We start from the raw sequence: 5,798 nt of genomic DNA on the forward strand, positions 1-5,798 counted from the left end.
ATGAAAATAATAAAATAATATTTTTGGAAAGGACAATTTATTATTTATATTTATTGTCATCTTTTTTTTTTCAAGCAGGTAAAACATTTCTCGTCATTACAGATTATAATGACGAGAAAACACTTGTCAGAGTATCCTGTCGCTAAGTAACTTAGACCTTAGAGCATGTATCACGACATGAAGAGAATCTAATAATGTTTAAAGAAGGGAACACTTTTATAATACAATACATTGGAGCCTGTAAAAGCTTATCTCACAGTTATTATATCTAAATCGGTTCACAGAAGATCAGTCACATTTTATATGAAGGATGGGCAGCTAATATTACAGTTGTGTGTCGCTGTAGATGAGAACCCCCACGAGAAGCATGTTCATAGACTACATATTTGTTTCGCCTATCATTTTACCACAAAATGTCACAACGGATATAATTTATGGTTTAGAGATTAGGGATAATGTTAATAAAATGAGTATAAAATGTAATTATGAAGGAATTACCTTCTCTCTCTCTGTTGTATGAAAAGTAAATGCAGCGGAGTAAAATCACGTGTTGACAGGTTTAACTGTGATTGGCTGTTAGCTAATATGAGACAGTATCACATCAGCATAATGCTTTAAAAGTACATGCATTTCATACTATTCCCAGTAGTGTTGTGGTGATCACACTCGTGACTCCCATAACAAAAATGTTACATGACATACGTGTAGACTTTGCTGGTAAAAGACACTTCATGCGACAAACTGAGCCGAAATTTTATGTTACAGTAGAAGTTGTAGAGAAACACTGAAGAGGGTCCTTGATAATGTTGTACATGTGATACATGACAATCCAGTAAGTACAGGTATGAATGTAACTTCCATAATAATAAGATACACAACACCAGTGAATGTAACTTCCATAATAATAAGATACACAACACCAGTGAATGTAACTTCCTTAACAATAAGATACACAGTACTACTGAATGTAACCTCCACAACAATAAGATACACAGTACCAATGAATGTAACTTCCACAACAATAAGATACATAATACCATTGAATGTAACTTCCAAACAATAAGATACACAATACCATTGAATGTAACTTCCACAACAATAAGATACACAATACCATTGAATGTAACTTCCACAACAATAAGATACACAATACCATTGAATGTAACTTCCACAACAATAAGATACATAGTACTATTGAATGTAACTTCCACAACAATAAGATACACAATACCACTGAATGTAACTTTCACAACAATAATTTGCACAATACCACGAAGTGACCTCGGAGAACGTGAGTTTATTAAAAGTACTGTTTAGTAGAGATAATTTATCCAAAAAGGCTAAAATAGACATAAGACTTCAACTAATTGGATGAGAAAAGCGGAGAAGTGTTTTTCTTACACATTATACAGATTTTTCAAATTGTTGCCAACAATTAAATGATAGTTTGTTCGGTGGTAAAGAGGAGAACGGTACCATGATCAATGTACGTCTGGAGTGAAGCATGCTGGGGGATCAATACGTGTGTGGGTTGCATCTCAGCTAATGGTCTTGTAAATCTACACAAAATTGATGGCACCCTGACAGCTGTCAATTACAAGCAGATTGTTATCAATCATGTCATTTCATCAAAAAATGCTGTTCCATAGATTTATCTTCTAGTAACACGATGATCCTAAGCATGTAGAAAATGTGGTTAAATGACACCTGGAAGAAACAAAAACAGGCCAATGGAACAGTCACAACCAGGGTTTGGTTTATATAAAGTCCCAATATGAACATTTAGGCTGTATGTGTATATTTGAAAAAATAAGAGGTTCAAAGACAATAATACAACTTGGCTGACTTGTAGGGCATAATACAGAATTATTTAGCAGTGAAAGACTAGTGGAAAGGGACCTAATCAACACCACCACCAACCGTCCCTAATTTAGCAGTAAAAGAATAGAGGGAAGGCAGCTAATCAACACCACCAGCCGTCTTTAATTTAGCAGTGTAGGACTAGAGGGAAGGGACCTAATCAACACCAACCGTCCCTAATTTAGCAGTGAAAGACCAGAGGGAAGGCAGCTAATCAACACCACCAACCGTCTTTAATTTAGCAGTGAAGGACTAGAGGGAAGGGACCTAATCAACACCAACCGTCCCTAATTTAGCAGTGAAAGACCAGAGGGAAGGCAGCTAATCAACACCACCAACCGTCTTTAATTTAGCAGTGAAGGACTAGAGGGAAGGGACCCAATCAACATCACCAATCGTCCCTAATTTAGCAGTGAAAGACTAGAGGGAAGGGAGCTAAACAACAACACCAACCGCAAACTCTTGGACTACTACTTTACCAAAGTATAATAATAATTTAATAACGGAATTCGAACCCGTGATTCGCCCTAACCACCTGGTCATGCCGGGTCGTTATGAGTTGACAACCGAGTAGTGATGAACACACGAGTAGATTGTGGATATCTGTAGGTCCAACTAGTTTGTTTGTAATTAAGTACAAAGCTACACAATTGGCTATCTGTGCTCTGCTCACTACGGGTATCGAAACCCGGTTTCTAGCGTTGTTAGTCCGCAGACATACCGCTGTGCCACTGGGGGGAGGCAGGTCCAAATAGTACTTTGATCATTGAAAATTAACAAACAAAACATTTTATTTCTAAATAACAAATAAAAATCTGGTAGGCAACATTTTTCGTGTATATAAATAAGCATATTTTATGTAATATTCATCCGGGAAATTTAAAAAAGAGGAAACTATAAAACTCTGAAAAAAAACTTTTTAATTAAGAAAGTTTAAACTTCGTATTCAGTGTCTATAGGTTCAAAAGCCTTGCTAAGGAAAGTTTACACATATTCAGAATGAAACTGTAAAAACTTATTAACATGCAACATTTTTTGTAAAGCAGAGAGCAAGTTATATATATATAATAAATATATGTTTGTAGCATCGATGTAACCGACTTATTCTTATTGGCTGAATTAAGACTTGGTGACAGTATATATGGAGTAAGTTGCTATTTGCATATGTTCTTATTGGCTGAATTAAGACTTGGTGACAGTATATATGGAGTAAGTTGCTATTTGCATATGTTCTTATTGGCTGAATTAAGACTTGGTGACAGTATATATGGAGTAAGTTGCTATTTGCATATGTTCTTATTGGCTGAATTAAGACTTAATAAACTGTAAAAGGAAAATATGGTCAGTTTCTTCCTTCACGTGTGGCACTATCTTTGAAATCTTGTTAAAGTTACTTCTAGTGTTGTATTAACATCAAAGATTGTCTTTGGGTCACTACTTTATCTGAAGGACTTTATTTCTTATAAATCATAACATGTTCTTTTTTCGCGGGAGGTTTGATGTGTGTGTGTGTTTTCTTATAGCAAAGCCACATCGGGCTATGTGCTGTGTCCACCAAAAGAAATCGAACCCCTGATTTTAGCATTGTAAATCCGACGACTTACCGCTGCCCCACCGGGGTTTGATTTCGGTTATTATATTATGATGTGTAAAGCATTGCTTGGCCTTTCATTTAACTAGCATTTTCTTAGCCACACAGAATGTTCGTTCGTTCAATAATTATTCACCATCGGAGAACACCAGTTAATGGTGTTAATAATGCTTTAATTCACCACAACAGAGGCGTGTCTAAATACACATCCAAACACCTTAAAATGGAGGTGAAAAATAAACCAGTTCCAACAACTTAATTTTCTTGGTAATGTTACGTTGAATTTTGCTTAATTCGACAGCTCATTCGTGGGTAGCCCAAGAGTTGGCGGTGGGTGGTGATGACTAGCTGCCTTTCCTCTAGTCTTACACTGCTAAATTAGGGACGGCTAGCGCAGATAGCCCTCGTGTAGCTTTGCGCGAAATTCAAAAACAAACAAATCATTCGTGGGTGCTAATAAATATCAACCATCGAAATTAGTTTTAAACCTAAAATATTTTCAGCTCTCTTTTTTTTTTTCTGACGTTAAAAAATATTTGGAGTTATCATTCAAAAGCTGTTTCTAACCCACACACAGTACTTCGAAAAACGCGGGACGTTCAAATGCCTATTTTAATATTTCGAAAAGTTTGTGTTTAATTCCGGTAGGTGGAATGCAACTTTTGCTCTCGTGCAAGCACATTGTGACACACACCGAATACGTCAAATTTTTTTTTGTATTCGAATAACAGTTTTGTTTGTTTGTTTGTTTGAAGTTAAGCACAAAACTACACAATGGGCTATCTGTGCTCTGCCCACCACTAGTATCGAAAGCCGGTTTCTAGCGTTGTAAGTCCGCAAATCAAATAATTGAATCAAAACAAAGTTTCATTAAAGTTTCTTTTCATTAAGCTAACATAACGGCTTAAATATTTGTGTGAACAACCTTAAAGAATATTATATATTCATAGAGATAATTTGTGTTTTCTAACTCTATAACTTGCGTTCAGGCGTGAAGATAAACATTTCGAAGAGACTTAGAAAAGTTTATAAAATCAGATTAAAAAAATCAAATATAGTAAAAAGAGAAAAGTCAGATATTAAGTAAACATTGTTATATTGTATATTTATGTTATCAAATATGGCTGGGCGTTGCCTATTACTTAGCGTGCCAATCTATGAATTCGGGAGTCCATGTTTGCGTCCTGTTGGCGCAAAATTTGCGATCTATACTCTGGGAGCTCGGGTGTTATAAAAGTGATAGATAAATCCCACTATTCGTGTAGAATAATCCCTCTCGCCACTATCTCTCTCTTGGTTATCAATCCAAAATTAGGGACGTTTACCATAAAAAGCCCTTGTGTAGCTTTGTGTGAATATCCCAAACAAACAAACAAGTTATCGAATAACGTCACTAACGTCTTCTTCATAATCCTTATACTTAAAAAAATATATATATATATATATATTTAGAATCTTGACTATGTTATACACTTGGAAACTGCACAGACAATTCACTACGTTGGACGAAATTAATTGATAAACGTTAAGAATGGGCGAATCTGAAGCGCTTAAAACAAATGACTCGTAAACATATCAGTTAGTGATTTCTAGAAAACGTTACCTAGTTACGGGATTGTTGAATGTTGCCTAGTTACGGGATCGTTGTTTGGAAACATTCTGTCTTTACTTTCACTAAACTGTGCTTTAAATTGAGATATAATAATTATTAGAAAACTTGTGTAAAGAAGCGTTATGCAGATTACGTGAATAGTATACTTTGATACGAGCAGTATAAATTAGTCATTTCTGTCTAAAATGTTTGTTTGATGAGATAGACAATATAAAGCACGTAGTAACAACACACGAAGGTATAATTAGAAGCCGCATAGATACAACTTCTACAAGACATTAATTGAGATGATCTCAAGTGTTCTATATATAGAAGTTTAAACAACCTGGTGTGTTCTAATAATCTCCTCTCACACAAAACAAAATCAAAATATACTTAAATTACTTGAAATAAACAGGGTGTTGCATGAATTTATATTAACATAGTGAAGTGCTGATGATTTTAACATGGTAAAATAATGACAATTTTAACATAGTGTAATGCTGATGATTTTAACATGGTGGAAGGATGATTATTTTAACACAGTGTAATGTTGATGATTTTAACATGGTGGAAGGATGGTGATTTTAATATGGTGGAAGGATGATTATTTTAACACGGTGGAATATTGATGATTTTAACATGGTGGAAGGATGGTGATTTTAATATGGTGGAAGGATGATTATTTTAACACGGTGGAATATTGATGATTTTAACATGGTGGAAGGATGGTGATTTTAATATGGTGGAAGGATG

Source organism: Limulus polyphemus, unplaced genomic scaffold (genome assembly GCF_000517525.1).
Source record: "Limulus polyphemus unplaced genomic scaffold, Limulus_polyphemus-2.1.2 Scaffold5799, whole genome shotgun sequence".
In the NCBI taxonomy this organism is placed as follows: domain Eukaryota; kingdom Metazoa; phylum Arthropoda; class Merostomata; order Xiphosura; family Limulidae; genus Limulus; species Limulus polyphemus.